The following is a 12,448-nucleotide window of genomic DNA, read 5'->3' as shown; positions in this document are numbered from 1 at the left end:
AGAAAAGACAGCAAACAGTCATGGACCCAAGGAGGCCTCAGATGTAAGTGCTGGGAGTTCCGAGGAAAAATCGATCTCCAGGCTGGGGCCAGGGAGGGTCAGGGAGAGAGCTTTTGAAGAAGGAGGGCAATTTGCCCTTGGGGAGTCGAGCCCACTATGGAAAGAATGTGTGACTAGAGGCCATATCACGCTATGACATTCCGGGGATGGGTAAGACAATTTAATGCCTGAGACGCCTGGGCTAGTCAGACACAAGGGAGAGGGAGGAGTGCAGACACCTTTAGAAACCCCTCCTGGACTTTCTGCAGGGATGCAGTGGAGGGAGGGGGGTTGGTGATTCAGCCTGGGCGTTCTTGAAGCCCTCAGCCTCCCACGAGGCTTTTTTCCCCTGCATCCTGGCAAGGGGGGCTGGCAAGCAGACAGAGATGGAGAGAGCCAGCGCTCACATTACTTAAGGGGGACCAGGTACCAGGTGTTTGAACAGGGTTTCAGCTAATCCTCAGAGTAACCCAGAGGTAGGTTCTACCATTGCCTCCCTCCCTCCCTCTTCCTTCCTTCCTTCCTTCCTTCCTTCCTTCCTTCCTTCCTCCTTCCTTCCTTCCTTCCTTCCTTCCTTCCTTCCTCCCTCCCTCCCTCCCTCCCGTCAGTGTGACCTCAAGACCCATTGGGATGCTGGTAGAAGGAATCCACTGTGGCCAGGGCAGAGGCTCGGCCTGTGGACGTGAGGCCTCAGATTCCTGTCTCCTGGCCCCAGAACTCTTAGGAAGCTCAGAGGCCTGAGTTTCAGCCACTGGCAGCTTCTGGCCTGACCACTTCCCAGGAGAGAGGGACCAGGGTGTACAGGAATGTCCAGTCCTCAGACCCCGCCCGCCACACTGACCTGGGGGCCAGGCAGCTGAAAGAGCCCCAGCCTGGGCTGTAGAACTCGGGCTACAGTCCCCCTGCCATCCTTCCTGGCTGAGGGACCCTGAGCAAGCCTCAGCCTCTGGGGACTGTGCTTGGCTCATCTGTAATGCACAGGAAGCTGGCTAGAGGATTCCTTTTCTTCTCCTTCCCCCTGGATAGATTCATTTACATATATATATGTATAGGTATACACACAGACACACAGGCCCATTTCATGCTCCTTGCTTCCCTATATGTATTTACATATACTTACTAAAATACTGTATATACTGATGCTGTAACTTTAGTGTTTTCACTAAATCATGTCTTGGAGGTCTTTCCAGGTCAGGAATGTAGCTCTCCCCCATTCTTCTAAAAAGACGGCTTATATTCCCATGTATTGGAACCCCTTCCCATCTTGGATTGCCAAGCCCTTAGGCGAACATTCCTGCATTCTACTGTGTGCTTGTGTGAGCATTTCTACAGGAGATTCTTAGAAGTGGGATGGCCGGGCCCAAGGGCACGCAGTTTAAATTCTGAAAGAGACTGCCGAAGGATCTGAGAAGGCCCAGAACTACGTGATTTCTAAAAGTGTTTCTTGCATGGATGTTCCTTCGACTTCTAGCAGGGAAGGGGGTAATGCCTTTAGAAGAGTCCTTTCACTTCTGTGGGCCTCCGTTTGCTCACCTGTAAAATGGGAAACCTACAGTAATATACATGGAGGTGCTCCAGACTTTCCTGCTGAAACGTGAGGGGTTAATACTGCCCTCAATATTGGCAGCCTCAGCAGTTGAACACACCGCTTCCATGATGCACAAACCAGAACGAGGAACCTGAACGAGAAGGATGCTCTCTTATGTCAATCATCCACTATGAGTGGGGCACCTGTATTAGATCAGCAGTTCTCAAGGGGGGAGGACATCTGACAATGCTTGGAGATGATTTTAGTTGTCATAAACGGAAATGGTTGCAAGTGGCTTTACTGGGTAGAGGGTAGGGATGCTGCTAGACATCCTACAGTGCACAAGACAGCCCCCTGCCCCCCGCAACAAAGAATGATCCGGCCCCAAACGGCAACACTGCTGAGGATAAGAAACCCTGCTCTAGACCTCTCTCTAATCTGATGCCTACCCCCCAACAAACCCAATTCAAAGATAAGGAAACTGAGGCTCAGAGAGGTGGATGACCTGCCCAAGGTCCCCCGTCAGCAGTAATGGGAGTAGACTCCCGGCTCCATCTGACTTTAGGGTCTGCGGTGCATTCCAAATACTGTACGGTCTCTCTGGGAAGACATCACCCTTGTCTCCAAACAGGGGCTGACTGTTCGCTGCCTTTACCCCTGACAGATTATCTACACAGCGAGCCATAAGTTTTACCTAAAAGCACAACCTCCCTACCCAGGTTTAGAGGTTTTATGACTTGTAATCATAATCACTGCTTCCACCCACTTGCCCTGTGCCATGCACTTTACAAAGATTAACTCATTTTACAAAGATTAACTCATTTTACCCTGATAAGGACATTGAGGGAACTGAGTCACAGAGAATTTAATAATTCCTCCAAGAAACATACTAAGTAGCAGATTTGGGCTCTAGACCCTGATAAGAGGGGTTCAGAGACCCATCTCTCAACCCCCATGCGCTACAGTTCTCCCTCATACTCTGAACTTTCACCTTGGCACCTTGGACTTGGATCCCTGCTCTACATTGGAGCACAATAGCCAACCCCTTAGCTGGAGGCAGGGGGAGTTTCTGCCTCAAGACCCTCCCATTTGTAGGGACCTGGTTGCTGTTGACCCAGTGGGCTAGTGGGCATCCAAGGCCTCAGGAAAAGGAGCAGGCTCTAAGCTGGGGCGCGACATTGCGGCAGGGAACTCAGGGTCGGAGGGAAAAGGCAGGGATCGAGGGGGGGGCCCTGGAGGGAGGGGCCGTGACTTCCAGGTCTTGGGGGGAGCTCTGCCCAAAGTGCCTGGAGCAAGCCTCACCTGCAGCAGATATTGCTGCAGCAGCGTCGGCTCCAGACCGTTGCAACTGATCTCATTTGCTATCCCGAGTCCATTTGTATTCTGGCAAGCCTAGATTGGGCAGTGGGCTCAATAAAAAGATCCCAAGGGCTGAGTGGTGAAGTGCAAAGCCCTGGGAATGGATCTACAAGGTGGCTTGTTGGGGGACGGCGCTGGGTTCCAGCTCGGTCTGCTCCTAGCTGCGTGACATTGGCAGAGCCTCTGTACCACCTCTGGTAAGTGTGGACCACAGTGCCCAGAAGTCCCGGTTCTAAATATGAGGGCAAGAGGTAGTGTCCAGGACCCCGGCAGCCCAGGAGTCCCGGAAAGGCTGTGACCAGCTTCGCTACCCACTGGCTAGGTGACCTTGAGCAAGTCTCTTCCCCCCCTTGTGCCTCTCTTTGCTCAACTGTCAAATGAAGGAGCAAGATCTTTGATCTGGAGTCCCTGGGAGGTCTAAGGACTCCCGACTGGGCCATTTTTCTCTCTCCAGGGCTGACCTCTTTGGGCGTCCAGGACACACGCTTCTCCTCCTCCACCTCTAGGGTGAACTCCAAAGAGCAAAGCAAAGCTCCTTGCCTTTCTCTCCCCTGCCTCCCGCCCCCATCCTGGCCTGCCAGATTACAGCGGTGCCCAGCCCCGCTCAGGTCACCAACATCCTGCCCCTTAGTCCAGCTTCACTGAAGCCAGCCCAACGGATGGTTCCTGCAGCATCTCCCCCGGCCGAGGGCCTAGGGAATTCCACCAGGCAATACCCACAGGAGCTGGGGGAGGGGCAGCCCCAGGGAGCAATTTGGGGCCCTTCTGTCTGCACTGACACCCTCTTCTCTAGAAGAGGGGTTGGCCTGCCTCAGGGGAGGATATTCTGAACACAGTCCTTTGTGTGTGTGTGTGTGTGTGTGTGTGTGTGTGTGTTGGCGGGGGGTGGTCCCTGCTGGTCCTGCTGCCTCAGAGCCCATCTCTGTTGGCAGTTTGGAGGCTCCTGGAATGATCTCTAGGCTCAGGATCCCAGCTTTAAGAGTTTCAGTCTTACTAAACCTCATCCTCTGGCCTTACCTCTGGCCAGGGTGGGTGAGGAAAGGTGAGATGGAATTAGGTGGGAAGGATGGGACTGGTGGATGGGGGCGGGGGGGGGGTGTTAGTGGGATGGGGTTTGTGTAAAAGGGTTACAGAGGGGTGGATTGAGGTGGGTGACTGGTCCAGACTGGTGACCAGACCCTGGCCCTGTTTCTGAGTATGAAAACCCCTTCTGTTACATCTTGACTGGAGAAAGAGGGGAAATCCCCCAAATGCCTTCAGTGTGGAGGTGTCTGAGGCAACCAACCATCGTCTCTCTCTTACGGATGGGGGGGTGGGAGGAGGTAGGTAATCATCCACCTCTGAAGGCAAATCGCAGAGTCCAGTTTCTGAGTTGGGGGGCCCAGGGAGGTCTGTACCGCGTTTGAGGGTGACATGCAGAATCTCTGGAGAGGGATATCCTTCTCTTAGGGAGGGGCTTATTTCCCCTCCTGGAGGAAACACACCGTTATCTATGAGCTGAGAAGGATGGGTGGGGAGAAGAATCCAAACTTAGTTTTTTAGGGAAGGGGAAGGGGCATGGGTCTCCAAAGAGATCAAGGGGCCCTAGATACCTGGGGAGGCTGGAACCCACTTTGAGGGGGCACGTTCCATTCCAAGGGGTAAAGTAGGAAGAGGAATCCTATCTCTAGAGCCGGGGGCCAGGAAGGAAAGGCCCATTTCTGAAGGGAAAAGGAAACTATCTTGCTCTCTGGGAGATGAGAGACCCTCTCTTTTCGGGGGGGGGGGTGCGGGGGACCCGCGTCTCGGGAAGATGAGGGCTCCGTCTCTGTGAGAAGATGCCCCGTTTTTGCTCCCTGGGGCAGGGCCGAAGGATTCCGTCTCAGCTCCCGCGGAAGGGCTCGTCTCACGCGACCCAGCGCCAGGTCCTTACCTCCAGGCCCCTGCTTCAACGTTCGGACTCCGACCTGCCAGGCACCGACTTCAGGGATCCGCGCCCTGAGCTCCGGTTCCTCCCGGTCTCTGCCCAGCTTCCCCCAGCGACTCGCCGGGCTCCGTGGCTCCGCCGAGAGGCTCTGGCCAATCAGCGCTGCCGGTTCCGGCCCTCGCTCGCACCGCCGCCAATCAGCGCGTCCGCCACGGGCCACCGCCCCCGGGAGGGACGGGGAAGGAGGGACGGGGGCACAGTCCGGCCTCCGGGGGCGGAAGAACTGGGGGCCTGGAGGAGGGACTGCGAGGCCCGGGAGCGAGGGTCCGGGCTGTGGCGGCTGCCGCGAGGAGCCCCCACCAAGCCTATCTGATGGGGGGGTGGGGAGCCCGTCTCTAAAAGCGGGGTGGCTCTATAGTTTGATTTCACCTAGACTTTAATTACCCCCTGACCATTTTCTGGACCCTCGCGGCTGCGGGCTAGTGTAGCTGCCCTATCTGCACCCTGCGGCCCGGATTCCGGGCTCTGGAAACCTAGATTCGGAGTCAGACAAGGTTCCGTATGAAAGGGAGGGGAAAGAGCATTGGGCCCTCCCCCGCCTCCACGTACCCCCCCACCCCACCCCGCCTCACGTGCTCCCCCCCACCCTTGCAGGTGCTCAGGGCCCTCTCATTCTCTGCCCTAAGAGCTGCCATTCACTTAACACCTCCTAGCCCATCAACTCCGGAAGACGAATAGCTAGTGCATCCTGGGGTCATGCAAAGATCACTGGACTAGGAGTCCATGGTTTATTCTGCACGATCTAGGGCAGGTCACTCCGCCCCCCTGATACTCAATTGCCTCAATAGTAAGTGGAGACAGCTGTGATAGTACCTCCTTCATGGGCATAAGAGAGGTGGTAGATGTGATAAAGGTGCTTTTATAAAAATTAAAATGCTGTATGAAAACTAGTTAATACTAAAGTGTGAATGACTGATAGCCCGGTAGCTTTCTAAAGGTATTTAGAAAGAGGATGTGTTCATTCAATGGTAAAATCAAAACACAAGAAACTACCCATCAGAACAACATGAGATGACCCAGTGCTCATAATGAATGGATGAATGGGGATTCCAGAACTTAAAAGGCCAAGGAAGAATACAGCTTGCGTTTTCCCACTCAGCATGATCAGGTAACTATTTCCTTAGTCTGCTGGAATCTTGCAAAACCCTGAGGTCCTTCCTTCCTGCCTTCCATGAATCCAGGCTGCCCTATCTCTGATTAGGTGAGCAGGACTATAGTCCTAGGAATTAAGATAAATATAAAGCAAACAAATACATTTTAAAACCGCCAAACAGGGACTTCCCTGGTGGTGCAGTGGATAAGACTCCACGCTCCTAATGCGAGGGGCCTGGGTTCGATACCTAGTCGGGGAACTAGATTCCACATGCATACTTCAACTAAGGAGCCCACCTGCCACAACTAAGACCTCATGCAACCAAATAAATAAATATTAAAAAAAAAAAAAACTCAAACAAACCACCTGCCCCCTAGTGTGGTCTGTGACTGTAGGGACCAAAATAAATAATAAGAGTAATACGAAGGAATAGACAAAATATAATTGATCCACAGTTCTACTAAAACTGAGCTTTGCCAGTCTCTTTGGTATGTTAATCCTGTCACCTTGCAGAACTTTATGAGGCCTGGGGTATAATCGAGCAATTTTTCCTTAAAACCTAAGCCACACAGGTAATCCCTTTTATTGCCTAAGACACACTCAAAGAAATAAAATGATCAGTAAATATGGGAGGAAATAAAGTTTGTCAGAGAAAGGCAAATTAAAGAGATGGAAAATTTCATCTACAAAAATGGCCTCATTTTTATTATAATTACCATTATTTGTGGAGGTTTCAAGGTAGTGGACAATTTCATAAATTGCTGTTGGGAGTATCAATGTTCAAAGCCTTTCTGGAAAGAAACTGAGTACTCCTATTTAAAAAAATCTTAAAAATGAGCTTACCCTTTGAACTAGCAGTTAAACCTCTATGAATTTATCCTAAAACAATGAATGATGCATAAGTTTAGTGATAAAGTGATTTACTGTCACTTTGTTTCTTGTAGCAAAAAACTGGAAACAACTTAAATGTACAACAGGGACTCGGAAGGGACATCTGTTACATGATACTGAATGCCTCCAATAAAGCATAGGTGTTGAATATTGAATGGTATGGAATTGAATAAAACATAGTATTGGATGTTGAATGGTTGACTCAAAATATTAAGTGAGTAAAAGATATTCACCTAAAAAGTTTATTTGGTGTTGTTCTATTTTTGGTAAATTTATATAAATAGATACAGATAAATCAGTGCTATCCAATAGAACTTTCTGTGATGGTGGAAATGTTCTTATCTGTGCTGTTCAATATGGTAGCCACCAGCCATAGGTAGGTACGGAACACTTGACATGTCACTAGTCGAATGAGAAACTGAATTTTAAAATATTATCTAATTTTATTATTTATTAATTTAGGCTGTGCCGCACGACTTGTGGGATCTTAGTTTCCCCAACCAGGGATCAAACCTGGGCCCTCGGCAGTGAAAGCATGCATCCTAACCACTGGACCGCCCGGGAATTCCCTAATTTTAGTTTTAAGTTAAATAGTCACACATGGCTAGTGGCTATCACACTGGACAGCACCAATATAGATGATAGATGATAGATAGATAGGCTGAAAAAATAAATACCCAGAAGTAGTTCCCTCTTTATGTTGAAATTGTGGATGATTATAATTTTACTTTATCTGCATGTCACTAATTTCTAATTATTCTATAATGAATATATATTGCTTTTGTGCTAAGAAAAAAATATTTAAAATGAAAAACAAAAGGCAAAAGTCTAAGTCAAATGCAACCCACCATCTGTTTATATGACCTGCAAGCTAGGATATAAAATAGGTTTTACATTTTTAATAGTAGAAAAAAGTCAAAAGAAGAAGAATATTTTGTATCTCAAGAAAATTGAAATTTCGTTGTGCCTAAAGTTTTACTGGAACACAGCCATTCCCACCCACTTCTGCATGTCTGTGGCTGTCTTTGTGCTACCACAGCAGAGCTGAGGACTACTGGCGACAGAGACCACACAGCCTGCGAAGCCAAACATATTCACCATCTGGCGTTTTTAGAAAAGTTTGCCAGGCCCTGGTCTAAGGCAGTCAGGGGAGACAAAGTGTGTGGAGTCATCTTCATCTGTTCATTCATTCATGCGTCTGTGTACGGAGCATCCGCTGTGGGTTAGGCCCTGGTGCTGGGCATCCAAGGAGGTGCTGCGTTGTTTCTGGTTCAGGGAGGGTGTGAGAGGGATATTTAGAGCGAGGGGCTTTGCAAGCTGGTTCTCAAATAGCTTCATTGTAACACTTATGAAGAAAACTGTCAGCAGGTAGAGAAAGCCCTGCTCACGTTAGCTTTTTTTTTGCCTGCATTTTCCTCAGCTCTGAGGCTTTCCTGTGGGGCTGCAGGTGTCTTCCAGGGGATGCTGAGAATGTCTTCCAGAGGCTGGCTGAGGCCCAGGATGGGAACTCCTGCCAGAAAAGCAGCTCTGCCTGTGAGGGTTCCCACTGCACCTCCTGAGAGGAGAAATGAGGACAATGGAGCCTGAGGCTCTTGGGGCTCTGAGCAGGAAAGACCCTCAGCAATCAGCAACTCACTGTACAGAAAACGAAACTGAGGCTCAGAGATGAGGATGAACTTGCCCAGAGACAGGTTAAAATGTGTGCCTTATTTCTGAGGTCTGTGCTTTCCATACTCCCTGCTCACAAACTAATAAAGGGGTGTCACAGAGGGCATTTGGGTATAAGGGAAAGGGGACCAGTTTGGGACTTGATATTGATTTCCAGTTTCACCTTCCAGTGGCCATGTGACACTGGACAAGTCATTTACCCCTCCCCAGCCTCTGTGTTTTCATCTGTAAACTGGGTAATTAAAGTATCTACCACAAGATCCACATGTAAAAGAATGAAGTTGGACCTTTACTTCACACCATATAAAAAATTAACTCAATGGATCAAAGACCTAAATACGTCTTAAAACTATAAAACTCTTAGAAGCAAACACAGGATGATGTTCCCAGGGTGGGAGCAGGTACGTCAGCCATGATGGCCAGAGGTCACCTGGAAGGCTGGGACATAAGTGGACGCCTGAATGCAAACCTGGATGGGATTTCCTTGCACTGATTCCCATACATTTTGTTCCTTGTGCTGGGCTCCTGGAAGACCCAGGGCTGCCTGCAACTTTCCTTACCTGAAGGACAGGTAAAACGGGGACAGCGTGGGGAGGTGTGCCACAACCAGCAGAAGCAGTTGCCACATCTGCTATGTCACAGACATGCTTTATTCTGCTGCCTTTGTGATGTCTGGGCCCCTCAGAGCTGCCAGCCCGAAAGAGACACGACAGTGCAGTTACCCTGGTAGCTCCGGACACGCTGAAACATCAGGGGGACTGTGTCATTTCCTAGTGCCCCCCACCGCCCCATGCCCTGCAGAGCTTCCCTGAGGCAGGAAATGCACAAGGCAGCCCCTGAGAACAATCATCGTGCTCAAATGTCAACAGTGCCGAAGCTGAGAAACCTAGTGCTAGGTGATGTTTATGTCGTTCCCAGAATATGGAAGGAACGTATTGTGTACGAGGTCCCTTCCTCCTGTGGCTGGAGACGTCCACCTATTCATCCCAATTCTTCTTGGCAGATACATACAAGGGCATGTCTGGGGGTCAGATGGAGGGGTGTGGCTGCCCCCTAACCTCCACTGCTGGAGAAAATAGCTAAGCATTTAGGTCTTTCCTGAGGTCTTTGAGGACAGTACCTGGCACGCAGTAGGCACTCTATTAATACCTGGCCCTGACAACTCCCTAATGAGGAGGAGAAAACCCAAAGTGAGAACCAACTTCCTGCAGGACCAGCAATTCCAAAGTCATTTCTCCCCCTCATCCTCCCCTCGGTACTAACTCGGGTCCTTGGACTCTTTAATCAATAGAAATTGATAAGAGGTCAGACAAGAAGTTCAGGCCAGGCTTTGTTGGGACTGCAGCACAAGGGAGCAAAAAAACCCCAAGGAACATGTGCCCTTGCTCGCTCCCTGAGGAGGGAGCTGGTTCCTTTTTTTGTGTGAAATTCTTAGGTATGTATGTATGTATTTATTTATTTGGCTGCGTTGGGTCTGCATTGCAGTGCGCAGGCTTCTCACTGCGGTGGGTTTCTCTTGTTGCGGAGCACAGGCTCTAGGCGCGCAGGCTTCAGTAGTTGTGGCACCTGGACTTAGTTGCTCTGCGGCATGTGGGATCTTCCCGGACCAGGGCTCGAACCCGTGGCCCCTGCACTGGAAGGCGGACTCCCAACCCCTGCGCCACCCGGGAAGTCCTGGGAGCTGGTTTTGTAAATGAGGTGAGGGTAGGGGTGGATCGGTGGGTTGGGCCAGAGGGGTGTGGCCTTAGGTGTTCTGCTCACCTTCTTAGTGGTGCTGTGCAGGGATCATGGGTAGTATGCTGCTTTTGCACCCAGCACCTCAGAAATGACAGTTGGTTTGTGGCCTTTTTGTACCTTATTGTTCCTAATTGCCCCAACCGCGCATGCATGCAGTTATTTTTAGTTGCTCCTGCAAGTGCAAGCACTCTGGTTAAGGGTCCCAGGTCCCAGGTCCCAGCCAATCTCAACAGAGATCTGGGTTCATATCCTGGCTCTGACAGTTAAGAGGAGTATGACTTTACGTAGACAACTTAAGTTCTCCCAGCCTCAGTTCCACATCTGTGAAATGGGGATGATGATGATGATGCCTGCATGACTGGGGTCCCCTGAGTGTTCAGTGGGAGAAATGTCTGCAGAGCACATAGTGGAATGGTTGGCACACAGTAAGCACTCCACGATATTAGCCATTATTATGAACATCATCAAATCATCACAGTCCGTGTGGGTTCCTCCTGGAACCAGCATTTGATAGCTTTATCTGGGAAGTGATCCCAGGAGACCCCAGTACAGGGTGGGGTGGTGAGATAGAGAAGGAAAGGTGGATGATAAAAAGGTTTCTACGGGCGAGCAGAGCGGCATTCCCCTGGGGAATGCAGGAGCCGGCCTGGCTTACTGAACACAGAGCAGGGCTCAGTATGTGTCTAATTGAACTGAAACAAAGTAGAGGAAACAGTATCATTTTTACTTTTTATTCTTCCTGAATTGAACATGGCCATAAAGATCCAGGCTTCCCTGGTGGCGCAGTGGTTAAGAGTCTGCCTGCCAATGCAGGTTTGATCCCTGGTCCAGGAAGATCCCACATGCCATGTAGCAACCAAGCCCGTTCACCACAACTACTGAGCCTGTGCTCTAGAGCCCGCGAGCCACAACTACTAGCCCGCATGCCACAACTACGGAAGCCTGCACGCCTAGAGCCCGTGCTCCACAACAAGAGAAGCCACCGCAATGAGAAGCCCGTGCACCGCAACGAAGAGTAGCACCACCTGCCCCCGCACTGCTCACCGCAACTAGAGAAAGCCCACGTGCAGCAACGCAGCCAAAAATAAATAAATTAAAAAAAAAAAATCCAGGGTTTGTGGGAAGCGGACACTTGGTTGACTGATGTTTCAAATACATTTCCCACAGAAAAGGTCTTCATGAAAACGAATCTTGGGGGTCCCTGGGAGTTTGCAGACATGAAGTACACGCAAGTACTCATTCTCCTGCTGAATTCACAGGCAGTGGAGGGAAGAGCCTTGCCTGGAAGGTACCAGATGACATGCCAGCTCCCGGGCCTCTCCTTACCTGCATTCACCAGGGTTCCAGTCCCAGCTGTGTGACCTTGAGCTTGTCACTGGCTCTCTCTGAGCCTCAGCTTTCTAAGTGGGGATGATGATTTCTCCTCGCTGGGTGTTGAGAGGATTAAATGTGGTAGCTTGTGCATACAGCTTGGGAAATCAGTGCTCGCATCACGTGAGGTCCCACCCTCTTTATGAGGACCACCGAACCAAAGCTACTTTCACTGAAATATCCTCCACTCTCCTCTGTAACCGCAGGCAGGTGACAGCCCTCCCCCCATGCCACGGTCCTATGTGTGACCGAGGGCCTGACGTCTGCCACGCTGGGTCCTGAGTGGGGTGCCCGTGAGTCTAGGCTGCTTCAGTCCGTCCTCAAGTCTGTGATACAGCACAGCAAGCTGAGCTGGGCGAGCCTATTGAACAGATGTGACCTTTGGGATCTGGAGTCCTTAGAGACTACAGTGGAAGCCACTCACCCAGCACTGCCGCTCACAGGCCCCGGGATCCTTGGGGGCTCCCCCTCCTCTCTGACCCTCCTTTCCCTGCCCATAAAAAGGGGTGGTACTGCAAGATGTGTCTGCTCCGCGAGGAGGTTAGACGGTTGAGTTTCACCCTGATTTCCCAGGTCCCTCCCCTAGTTCGGCCACTGGGCTCACACCCTGGGTCCCAGGATCCCAGGATCCTCGCCATTAAGGACCTCAGAGTTACATGATTACATGTGATCCCATGAGACAGGTCCTGTGAAAGAGCATTATACATGTAGAGCGCCCTACAAGTGTAAGGAATGACTATTAACCTAGCCTGGGGGTGACCAGCTGAGACACCTGGCCATGGTCTGGAGCCGGTTT

The 12,448-nt window shown here is 50.7% G+C and overlaps 1 protein-coding gene across 1 annotated transcript in view; it reads right to left on the bottom strand.

Moving 5' to 3' along the window:
* The window catches only part of ABAT (4-aminobutyrate aminotransferase), a 90,375-nt gene extending 85,399 nt beyond the window's left edge, over window positions 1-4,976 (bottom strand). The window contains exon 1 of the mRNA XM_004270199.3: window positions 4,839-4,976. The gene's annotated coding sequence lies outside the window, so the exon portion shown is untranslated. The remainder of the gene's footprint in view (window positions 1-4,838) is intronic.
* Window positions 4,977-12,448: the final 7,472 nt, after the last annotated feature.

Source organism: Orcinus orca, chromosome 16 (assembly GCF_937001465.1).
Source record: "Orcinus orca chromosome 16, mOrcOrc1.1, whole genome shotgun sequence".
Classification (NCBI taxonomy): domain Eukaryota; kingdom Metazoa; phylum Chordata; class Mammalia; order Artiodactyla; family Delphinidae; genus Orcinus; species Orcinus orca.
The sequence above is the reverse complement of the archived record's forward strand: the minus strand, read 5'-3'. Positions and strand labels throughout refer to the sequence as shown.